We start from the raw sequence: 12,867 nt of genomic DNA, 5'->3' as shown, positions 1-12,867 counted from the left end.
TAACGTAACAGAACAGTTACAAATGACAAAGAACCATGAGCGGGATATTACATCGTTTGTCATATGATAATTAAGTACCTACCGAGAATAATATTGGCAGAAATTATAATAAAAAAGTATAAATTATTATTATGCTCTGAATCTCCGCAACGAAACTATGTCTCGAAATCTGGCATAAAATTCAAAGACATTAAAGTCGTAAGTAAGGTACACCAACTGTAAGATGCAATCAATACCTTCGCTGCGCGACAGCGATGACAGTGTTACCAATGATAGTGCCACAAAAGCGGAGTTACTAGGTACGGTTATCTGATAGTCCTTCACCAAAGCGGATGAAGTACATATTCAAGAGTTCGAATCAAGAGCAGCTGTCAACATGAGTAACTTACAGGCAGATATCCTCATTGTAGTGAAACAATTCAAATAACTTGAAAAAGGCAAGTACTCTGTTCCAGAAAGTATACCAGTGAGGTATAAAGACGTTAAACGACGAGGAAATTTGTTTCAAAATTACAAATCATGAACACACCAGATCGCACTGCATGGGGATGCAGGCGAGAGAGTGGCCAGCTATAGACAGAGCGATAAGCCGTGTCGATGGTGAAAATCCGGTATATCGATTTAGTAGCTCCATACTTAGCAATATATACAATACAACCGCCCGCTCGACGAATGATCCGTAACTAAAGACTGGAAAGTTACGCAATGCAAACCAGCACACAACAACAGAATTACGAGCAATCCGTTGAATTACAGACCCATATCACTAACGTCGATGTGCAGTAGGAATTTGGGACATTTACCGTATTCGAATGTTAGGAATTACATCCGAGAAAACGATGTGTTAACACGTAGTCACCCCGGATTCATGAAATATCGCTCATATACAACAGAAATAGCTCTTTGTTCTCATGAAGTAATGAGTGCTATTTTACAGGCGCTCTCACATTGTGTAGATTTGCAGAATACTTTTAATACTGTTACTAACAGGTGAAAACTAATCAAAGTGCGTACCTATGGAGTATTGTCTCAGTTCTGTGACTGGATTTGTGATTTCCTATCAAATACGTCACAGTTCGTAGTAACTAACGGAACGTCATCGAGTAAAACGTTCATTCCCCAAGCAAATGTTATAGAGTCTCGGCTATAAGCGATTAGGGAGGCAACCTTAACAGACATCTTCGGTTTTTTGTTAGTGATGATGTCATTTACCGTCATCAGAATAGCAAAATCTAAATGAAGAATTGTTGAGACAAGGCGTAGGTGTGGAGTGGATAGAGGAAATTGACCCTAAATAATGAAAAGTGTGAGGTCATATAACGCGAGTACTGAAAGCAAACCATTATGTTTCTGGTACACGATAAATCGACCAAACATAAAGCTTGTAAACTCAACTAAATACCGAGGGTTTGTTTTTACGAACAAAGTAAACTGTAACTATCATATACAGGATGTTACAAAAAGGTACGGCCAAACTTTCAGGAAACATTCCTCACACACAAAGGAAGAAAATATGTTATGTGGACATGTGTCCGGAAACGCTTACTTTCCATGTTAGAGCCCATTTTATTACTTCTCTTCAAATCACATTAATCATGGAATGGAGACACACAGCAACAGAACGTACCAGCGTGACCTCAAACACTTTGATACAGGAAATGTTCAAAATGTCCTCCGTTAGCGAGGATACATGCATCCATCCTCCGTCGCATGGAATCCCTGATGCGCTGATGCAGCCCTGGAGAATGGCTTACTGTATCATAGCCTTCCACAATACGAGCACGAAGAGTCCATACATTTGGTACCGGGGTTGCGTAGACAAGAGCTTTCAAATGCCCCCATAAATAAAAGTCAAGAGGGTTGAGGTCAGGAGAGCGTGGAGGCCATGGAATTGGTCCGCCTCTACCAATCCATCGGTCACCGAATCTGTTGTTGAGAAGCGTACGAACACTTCGACTGATATGTGCAGGAGCTCCATCGCGCATGAACCACATGTTGTGTCGTACTTGTAAAGGCACATGTTCTAGCAGCACAGGTAGAGTATCCCGTATGAAATCATGATAACGTGCTCCATTGAGCGTAGGTGGACGAAACTAAAATGAGCTCTAACTTGGAAATTAAGCGTTTCCGGACACATGTCCACATAACATCTTTTCTTTATTTGTGTGTGAGGAATGTTTCCTGAAAGTTTGGCCGTACCTTTTTGTAACACCCTGTAGATAATGTTGAGGCGAAACCTAACAAAAGACTGTGACTTATTCCTAGGACACTTAGAATATCCGATAGGTCTACTAAAACGTTTCCTGTTACGACGAAATCATTTCACGAAATTAAGATCACCTGCTTTCGCCTCCGAATACAAAAATACGCTACGCAACTAAATAAAAAGACCAATTTCTTGAAAACGGCTTAATTGTCTCCTACTGCGACGCAAAAGTCTGTAATTTGCCTGAAAGGTGCCTACAACCTTCCTCTGTAACGGTGCAAAGGCGTGGCGTCCTGCGACGTCATTCTCGTGATCAGAAACGCTAGCAACTCGAAGGTGTCGCCACATGCGAAGAAAGGGGATATAGCTCAGAACTTCATGTGAACTCTACTGTGAGTTACCGATGTCACATTCAACGGAATTTAACTAAAATTCAGCCGAAAACCACAGCGCACGTGTCACTCGATGAAAATGTCGTCAAAGCCCCTCTTATCCTCATTTCCCACCTTCTTTTGATATCTCTGTAATGGAGGTCAGAACTCCGACACCCAGCATTGAAATCGCTCTGTCTTCTAATAGGTAACCGTTGAAAACATTTCTGACACACCACCGCCCAGAATCGATACGATAGGGACTCTGGTGGTGGCATGAAGAGCCTCAATGGAACTATCTCTTTCCCTGGGACGTTGATTCCCATACATTTATCAGTCGAAAACGACAGTTCAAACGGCGATGAGCAACAGGCAGAAGTTCTTAATAACCTTCGGTAATGCTGACACCCTCGGGTGTTTCAACCCTTGTATAAGGACAGTGTGCGTCTGCATCCCCATTGAAAGTGATCGCAACGCTTTGCAATGCCAGGTGATCGCAATTTTTGCTCTCGTGTAAAGGATGGAACCACTAGGGATCGCTCATATCCAATAGACGAAATTTAAATGTGACCTGAAGCAGCAAAGGGTACTCTTGCTTTTTCAGCCCTCCTGTTTTCTACCCTCCTTGTGTGTATGTATGTATGTGTTGAACTGGGGACTTAGAAACGGCGGAGAGGCTTTGTCCCGCCGTAGCCCACAGTAGTTCACAACCCCACAACAGGCCACAGCACTCCATCCACCCCACGGCCGCCCCACACCGAACCCTCCCATTTCCCCCACCCCTTCCCCCTCCACTCATCTCCCTTTCCCTCCTCCCTACTCCCCTCCTCCCACAACAATCATCTCAGAAAGGTTCCCTCCCCGGGAACGTCTCATACCAGACGAGTGCAACCCGAAATGTTTGCGTGGTAGAATAATTATTGTGATCGCGTATGTGGAAATGGCGTTTGCGCAGCAATCGCCGACACAGTGTAACTGAGGCGGAATAAGGGGAACTAGCCCGCATTCGCCGAGGTAGATGGAAAACCTCCTTACAAACCATCCGCAGGCAGGCCGGCACACCGGACCTCGACACTAATCCGCCAGGCGGATTCGTGCTGGGGACCGGCACGCCTCCCCGCTGGGGAAGCGGGGCGTTAGAACGCGCGGCTAGCCGGGCGGGCTCCACCCTCCTTTGATATGATCAGGTGCGACGGTTGCAGCGAGTTTGATGCCAAACTGGGGTGGTCATAGAGACACTCTTTGCCGTTTTATTCACGCCCGTGTTTACGTTGCAATCTCCCGTCATAAAGCAACAGGAGGGCGGAAAATAGAGGAGCTGAAAAGCTATAAGCGCCCTGTGCTGTTTCGGAACACGTTCAAACTTCGTCGAATAGTTTTGAACGGTCTCTAGCGGTTCCACCCAGTAAACGCGAGCAAAAATTATGGTCGTGCTGTACTCCAAAGGGGTGCGATGACGTTTTTCGGGAATCCAACCCCAGAATGTTCTTAGAGATGTTTTGAAGCGTCCCAAGGTGTCAGCGGTTACGATCTTTCGAAAAAGTGATCATTTAATATTGTTGCCCAGTGTATTTTGTTAGTTACCACCTACACAGGGAGAAATAATCATAGTGGTAAAATAAGAGAAATTGGAGATTGCACGAAAATGTTTGAGTGTTCGTTTTCCTTTGGCACATTTCGAGAATGGTATAGTTGAGAAATAGTCTGGAGGTCGTTCAATTGACTATTTGCCAGGCACTTAGGTGTGAACTGCAGAGAAATCACGTAGATTTAGATGCAATTATAATTAAATTATTAAATGTTTAATGTTAAATAAGTAGTACCTAATACATTACATATGAATCCCGAATGGTATTGTGCTAGCTCGGCACTTAACTGACCATATCTTAACCATAGGGAAAAAATTTGGGCCGGCCGGAGTGGCCGTGCGGTTCTAGGCGCTACAGTCTGGAACCGAGTGACCACTACGGTCGCAGGTTCGAATCCTGCCTCGGGCATGGATGTGTGTGATGTCCTTAGGTTAGTTAGGTTTAATTAGTTGTAAGTTCTAGGCGACTGATGACCTCAGAAGTTAAGTCGCATAGTGCTCAGAGCCATTTGAACCAAAAAATTTGGAAATTTGTGGTAAGATCCTATGGGACCAAACTGCTGAGGTCATCGGTCCCTAACGCTACACACTACTTAATCTAACTTAAACTAGCTTACGCTAAAGACAACACACACACCCATACCTGTGGGAGGACGCGAACGTCCGAAGGGGCGAACCGCTTGGACAGTGACAAGCCGCTTCAGACAGTGCGGCTAACCATGGGGAATTCGTTATACAGAATAGTAATAGGTAAATAGAGATGACATTTCCAGAAAATATACAGGTGGCTGAGAGTGTAAGACGTCTTCTTATGTGGTGCAGATATAACTCAAAAACATACCCAAGCAGCATGCATCTAAAGGGCACCAAAAGAAAGTCACAGGGAAGGAAAATTAGTTCATGCATTATAGTTCTTCATTTCATTACTTATTTGCATTTTATTTTATTTTAAATGTTGTATGACTTATTTATTTAATTACATTTTGTTGAGATAAAAAATGAAATGAGCATATAGCTTTGTTGGCCGGGAGGCCCCACCCGGGGAAGTTCGGCCGCCTAATGCAACTGTTATTTCAGTCGACGCCACATTGAGCGACTTGCGTACCGGTGATGAGGATGGAATGATGATGAGGACAACACAACACCCAGTCCACGAGCGGGTAAAATCTCCAACATGGCCGGAAATCGAGCCTGGGCCCGCTGCAATGGAGGTAAGCACGTTACCACACAGCTAAGCAGACGGACTTTTTTAAGATATTATTCTATAAGTTGGTAACTGCATTCCTCTATTATCCGAGTTAAGTAGTTAAAAAGTACCATTGTTTAAGTGATTTAAGTTTTGTTAGATATATTATGCGCCCTGTGAATAATCGGAGTGCAGGATCTCTCATTCAGGACTCTGACAAGGGGAAGAAGCTGGGCAGCGCCTCTGACGAGTGAAGTTGGGCAACGTTACAGTTTCCTTCAGTAGATGACTAAACAAGAAGAGCAGAACGGATGAAGTCATCGCCAGCCAATGGCGATGCCCGACTTCTATAACCTTTAGCCTTTCTGGGTGATGGTTCCATTGTTGGAGTAGGTCTGGCCAGAAGACTCTCATAAACGTCCCCCAAACCAGATCCTCAGTCTCAGATATCCTCAGGTGGTCTCATATTTATTCATATGTGCTCAGTCTGCTGGTGTCCACCCATGAGGAGCAGCCTTTGACGGCCGGCTGTCAACTAATCTAGGAGTCTGCAAACTTATATGGAACTGCAAGACCCAACCTGCTGTTTTGACAGCCGCAGTGCCACTGTTGTTGCCGAGTCCAGTATCGAGAACTTACTGACTTTTATCCAGAGGACCTCCTGGTCGTCTACGATATGAGCCGGGAGACGTGCATCTACTCTTCAGCAATCACAAGGGAAGGGGACTCCCTGCTGTATGATTCGGCTTCTGTGGACAGAATCCGCTGCTGCGCCTTACGTCTCCTGTTCTAGGAGCCACGGTGTGATCAGGTGCACGTCAGTGCGCCCGCGCCTATACGCTTGGCTGCTTGGCTGCCACTAGACCAGGGCGTCATAACAAACATGTTCGCGGAGCATGCTGTGAGCAGCAGGGCGCGAACATGGAGCTTGGCGAGCACGGTACCCCCCGCCCCTCTAACCGGCACAGGGCGGAGATGGAGTGGAGGACAGAACAGCTACTGCTGCGAGTTCGTTACTCGATTTAAATCAGCCGTCACCTGCGTGGAAATCACTATACTACTGCTATATTACTGCTGCAAATGAAACAAATAAAATTGATCACATGCCACATAATTTTATTAACGAATAATTCTATATTTTTCTTAATTTACTGTGGGTGCTGATATATAAAAATGAAGTTATTCGACTGTGGGATTCCACGTTCTCTTACATTTTTCCCACTAACAATTGCTTTTACGTTGGGAGTAGTTGTTCTTGTGCGTTATAGACGCTGCGTTCAGTCTGGATAAGGATCAGACTGTGAGTTACTCAGGCTCGTATTTTCCAATGCAGAGAAAATAGTTCGCAAACATACTTGGAACCGGACACTGATATTTGCATAGCCACCTGTTTGTGAAAACGAGGAAATTTATCCTGAAGAAAGTGCCTATTGAACCCCAAGATGTTTTGCTTCCACTGGCATTTGTCTTTGCATTCTCTCAGACTGCAGGTCAATAATTTTTAGTTGTAGTTCAGAGCAAATCTCTTCGCTATTCGCTGAATATGGGGAGGGGAACTCATCAAAACCACTTTCTACAGAACTCATATCTTGAAAACGATATTCAGATTCTTCATTAAGTGTGAAACTTCCCCTCTGAATGTAAAGAATGATTGTGCTGGTAAAACTTCTACGTTACTTGATTTTCAAACTCCAGAGTGAAACTGAACGTAGTGAGACTGTTTCCTCTTTACTTCTTCTGATCATTTCTAAACTGACACGCAATATTTTAACGCAATGCAATCTGACTTTTAATAATCCCTACACAAGAATAGTCCTGACTAACAATAACTTCATGAATCACTTACCTCACAAAAATCTTCCTTACTCGAACTACCGCAATACAGCGAGCACCAATACTGCCAGCTAAATAAAAGATTCAAACTACTGAAGGCACTAACTACTGATACGCATATAATTAGCAAACGAAGATAGAGAACAAACAATGTATTTACCTTAATAGTGTTCAAAAGCTATAATATATATTCGTGACATCCTGTTTCATAAATTTATTTTTCTGACGGACACACGTCCTGATCGTCTGCTCATATTGACATCTCAGAAATCTCTCTCCCAACATCCACCACTGCTGGCCGCTTACCTCCAACTGCCCAACGCTACGGGCTGTTCACATCCAACTGCCCAACACAACACTGGCGAACAACTGCCAACAACGAGTCCAACCAGCCACAGATTGCAAGTAGCGCAGTCAGCGATTTTAATAGGAAGCGCTACGTGGCGTTACCAACATAAAAACCTAAACACCCTACTTACAAGGGATACAATAATATGTGAAAAACGTTTTAAGTCTTTGTTAACCACAGCATCTTGCGCTAAGGATGATTTAGGAAAATGAGCTTAATTTTTTTCCAGCCGCCATTTTCGATAACTATCGTTTTGTGTAAAAGAAGTAATATTTCTCGCTCAGTGGATTGAGGTGTGAAAACATTTCGGGTGTTACACACGACTGATTAGCCGTTGCTACTATTAGATGACATCGCTGTCAAATCTGACGCTTCCATACTTCATAGTTGGCGCATCTCCCGTGTTGTCGAAACTGAACGGTGCGCACTCATTTCCCTCACTCCCCATCATGCCTCAATTGCTCAGTTCGCGAGTAACTGCGAATGCAGGCGATACCGCTCACGCTCAAAATCTGAGAGTTGTTAAGCCCTGCGCTAGACAGTGTACCAGACATGCGGGATAACGACCTGTAGCCTCTGATATCTACCGTGACGACAATATTGACAACGTACTGACGCCAGTATCCCTTGACTACTTGCACGATGCTTCCTAAGAGCGCTGGCTACCTGCCGCGACCCACTGACTACTGTCATACTCTGAATAATAAATGTTTACATTGTCAATACTGCTTCTCTGAGGCAGGCAGACCTCACCTTATAAATGGTTATCTTCGCCCTCGGTGGTTGTACATCGACATTGTGATCCCGATCTGCAAATCGCTACTACCCAGTACAAGGGCCGATCAACCTGGTCGTTGCTTCTGATGCCTGAATTGATCACTGACGTCTGCTGCTGGGTCTGCCGAAAGAATGGCCTTAAAGCGCATCAGTACTCTGAATCACGACGGGGTATGATTCATCTTAAGGGCTTGGGCGGTTTGTTTTTGTACCCATGTCTGTCTATCATGGTTGGTTCCTCCATCCTTCTTGCGTGTCAGGTACAGGCTGCACAAATACTTGAAACACAAGCGTTGACAACTCAGAAAGCTGTTGACGTCTCGGCAGGGCAGATTGATGAGCTTAAGGAAGTTAATGAAGCATTTCAAAGAGACGTAAACGTTTTAAATGTCGTGAGTGATCATAATCAAGCAGAGTTAGTGAAAGCAAAAGCTTTCATTACTGCACATCCCCCTTTCCGTAAACCCTGTTGCAGCTAATCTAGCAACTCCTTTTCCGGGTAGTTCAGCTGAGGATGTATCAGTTTTTATTGGTGGAAGTCGCCACTGAGTTAGGTAATTGGTGAGATGAGACATCATATGCTTACATTGTAAACAATGTAAACACCTTGGATGTTGCAATTCTGACCTCAACTACAGTTACCATCATCCAAAGTGCCACTGCTATATTACAGGCACAATATATCAATTCTAATAATTACAGTTGTGACAACTGCGCAGTTAATGTGTGAGAATCGGCAATGAAACTGTGAAAAGTGTGACGGGTGTGCAATGTGATTTGAATATTCCAGGTTTACTCAACTCCACCACTCAGTGAGGAAACATGTAAGTGATGGGCACAAGCCCGAAACTGGTCCTGTCTTAAATACATCACCCTCAGTAGTGAATGTTAACGGATCTCATTATACACCCTAAAATTAGGAAAATCAGTGCTCACACCCACGAGCTTACACATATCGTAGAACCAGATACACTTATTCTCAAAGAAGCAGAGAACAGGTTCAGGATGTATTTTTAACGGGACTACCAGCAGACTTGTCGTAGACAGTAAGAACGGAAAACCCAAAATGTTTAGCCGCCACTAATATCGTTTCTACGCAACTGGAAGAAGTCTACATTGCGACCTGATGATGAGATTAGTGTTTTCTCGTCAGAGGTGAAATGCTACAGATGTGGACTTACGGACGACGTTACAAAGCAATGCCAAGAAACTAAGTAGGAGCATCATGCGCAAGACTGCCAAAATACGATGCAATGCAGGCAGCATCGCCATAAGTCAGAGGTTCCCTAACTTTTGTTTGTCACGCCCCCGTTCTGCCGAAAAAAAGCTTCCGTGCCCCACCCCCTAAAAAATATAGAGATTTTTATTAATTATCAAGAAACTATTGAAAAATTTGTGATGGTGACGTCATGTAACTTGGTGGGCTGTTAATCTATCGAGTCGCAGTTATTACGTCATCAGTCTAGTCTAGTGATTAAAAGCCACTCCTAAAGCAAAGGAAGTCCTTGGTAAACAAGGAAAAATGGTTGCGACCTTTGCAGATTAGTGGATGCGGGCCATTATTTTAAGCTGAGTGTAGCTTATTACTTTCACTCATTATCAAAAATAGTCACTCAATCACGGTGTTAACGAACATCACTGATTTGTACGCCTATAGCGCTCCCCATTGTCATTGCGCATAGGTTGGCATTTATGTCAACGACGACAGTTACCGAAAAGTGACAAAGGCCCAGTTCCCAGAACCAGAAAAAATAAAAAATAAGTTTTACGAAATAATTTTGCAGACTACACAGAACTTTAAAAAATATGAATAAAACAACTTCCTTACCTTGATTACATTCCCTTGCTGCACACCATTTCTTCACCGGTATACGATATTAGGACTACTTTTCGCTTGCCATATCTAGGATACACTTTCACTGTGTCTTCATCCATAAGAAATACTATTATAGTTGAAATAACATACCACACGTAACATCAGAATCCATAAGGATCACATGCAGTATTTGTATTTAAATCAGATTCACTATGTTTATTTTATATTGTTTCTTCGAAATAGTTTTTTGTAATTTTACAGTATTACCTACATGTAAGGATAGTTAGGAGGAAAATAACAAGTTCTCTTATAATGTGACGTATTTATTACATAAATATTATTTCCACACACATATGGCAAGAAACAAACAAATAAATCAATATGAAGGATGAGCTTGCATATTTTTTTACAAGATTTTGAATTCTTGGCTGAATAGTAGAAACTGCGCAACGTAAATCATTGGCAATACTGAGTTTGCTTCTAAGCTTTTTTTTATCGCCACTACCGCGGAAAGTGCTTGAAAATGGTAAATACAGTTTCAGTGCTTGTTCTGCTGTGCTGGGATACGCCGTGAGATATTTCACCCAAAACAAAGGCTTATCCATCTTCTCAAAGTCATACTTCGCTGCAGAATCATTTTTAATTTCAAAGACTTCCTCTTGTAGTCTGTCTGGCAACACATCCACGTCAACGTGAAATGGATCCGTCGCTAATCTATAATAAATTTTATCATCACGACTGTTAGGGAAGTATCGTTCGAATTCATCAATGAGGTGCTGCAAATGTTTCGATATTTTACTCTTAGTGTCAGTATCCTTAAAATCGTTTTGAAATCGGGCTTCTTCCAGGATTCCAAACAATCTGGGAAAGCAGGAATAATTGCAGGCTAAAATTTTACGTTTCCATAGTTGCAACTTATCAGTAAACGCTATGATGGCATCCTGATGAAAATTATGTTTGACTCTCCACCTTGTTATTTCAAATTCAATGTGTTTAAAGATACGAAAATATCTGACAGATAAGCCAATGCAACATGAACACCGGACTTTCTAAATTCCATATACAATTCAGTTTGTTTGTTATTTTCCAAAAACTGCATCACTTTGTCTCGAAGTTCAAATAATCTTCCTAGAATATTTTCTTTTGCGAGCCAGCGTACTTCTGTTTGAAATAAGTGTTTTATACTCTGCTCTCAAGTCTTCAAAAAGAGCCGTAAATTACCTGGAATTTAATGCATTTTTTAAAATATGATTCATGATTTTGATGCACAGTTTCAAGACTTCATTGAGTTCGTTTGGAAGTGTCTTAGCTGCCAATGCTTGACGGTGTATTACACAGTGGATAGCAGTAACAATAGGGTTTTTTTCTTTGACCATCTGCACGATTCCTGAGCGACATCCAAGCATTGACGGGACGCCGTCTGTGCATACGCCTATCAGTTTCTGCCATGATAACTCATTTTTACAAAAGAATTCAGAGACGGCTGGCATTATATGAATTGCTTTTGAAGTTGACTTTAACTCTGTAGAAAACAGCAACTCTTCTTTAATTGCTTAATTTTCTATATAGCAAACGAAAGCTAACAGTTGGCAACAATTCGCAAAAACTGTGATTGTTTGACGACCGTAACTATTTGATTTTGTATGTCTTCGGCCATATCATCAATCCGACGTTTCACAGTATTGTCAGAAAGTGGTATTTGTGAATGTTTTGGTTTACTTTCTGACCGAAGAACAATATCAGCAGCTTTCAACAAACAGGGTTTGACTAGTGTCTCTCCGATAATATGACTTATCTTGGTCCTTGAAATAAGTAGCAATAACTCATACGAGGCTACTAGTACCTTTTCTGATGTTTGAGCGAAGGATCCAGCAGTGTCCAACTTCATTCGTTTCAAATTATCACATTTTGCAGCAAAAAATTCCTTTACCTTCTCTTTCAATGCACCATGCTTTGCCCACATATGGCGTTCCAGACGAGGTGGTCTCATGAATCATTGCTCAATACCTCATAGCAAATAACACTTTGCAGCTGATCAACACCATTTTTTTGTATAGAAACAAAACCGTATTTGATATAATAATCATTATATTTACGTTTTTTCACGACACTCATAGTGAAGTAAAAAGAAAACAAGAAGTATAATTTCGTAATAACACTGATTTTACTGAGGCACAACTGTGAAAGATTCAACGCGATTTCAGCAAAATCCAATACATCAGATGTTTCAACAACTGCAAGCAACCAACTGAAATAAGGGAAAGCTACTGTCGTCTGTCGGCACCTCAGATGACTGCCTGTGAGGAGTGGGGCGAAGAACGGGGAAGCCCAGCCGCAGCGCAGGTAGTCAGTGCACTGTCTGTCTGCGACCTTATGGTCGAGCAGGGCTCTTGCTGGTCAGAAACGGGCTTTTCCCGGATTAGGGCGGAAACAGCCACAGGCACCCTAAGAATTTGCTACCTATTCTCCGGTGCTGTTCTGAGCAGTGCAGCCTGGGATTTTATGCGAAAATCGTTTTCGTGCCCCCTATCTTTTGTTACTTATAAATGAAACGTTATAGGTTTTGAGATAACATCAATGAATTGGTTGTCAAATTTCACAGTAATTAAGTAAGGCCATAGATACACCTCATACATCGCTGGAAACTGAGCACAGTGCCAAGCAATTATCTCTGTACTCATGCCAAAAGACGACACTGTCGCAACAAAGAACGTACACTAATTTCAAACGAAATTATGCCA

The sequence above is a fragment of the Schistocerca piceifrons genome, chromosome X, assembly GCF_021461385.2.
Source record: "Schistocerca piceifrons isolate TAMUIC-IGC-003096 chromosome X, iqSchPice1.1, whole genome shotgun sequence".
Lineage (NCBI taxonomy): Eukaryota > Metazoa > Arthropoda > Insecta > Orthoptera > Acrididae > Schistocerca > Schistocerca piceifrons.
The sequence above is the reverse complement of the archived record's forward strand: the minus strand, read 5'-3'. Positions refer to the sequence as shown.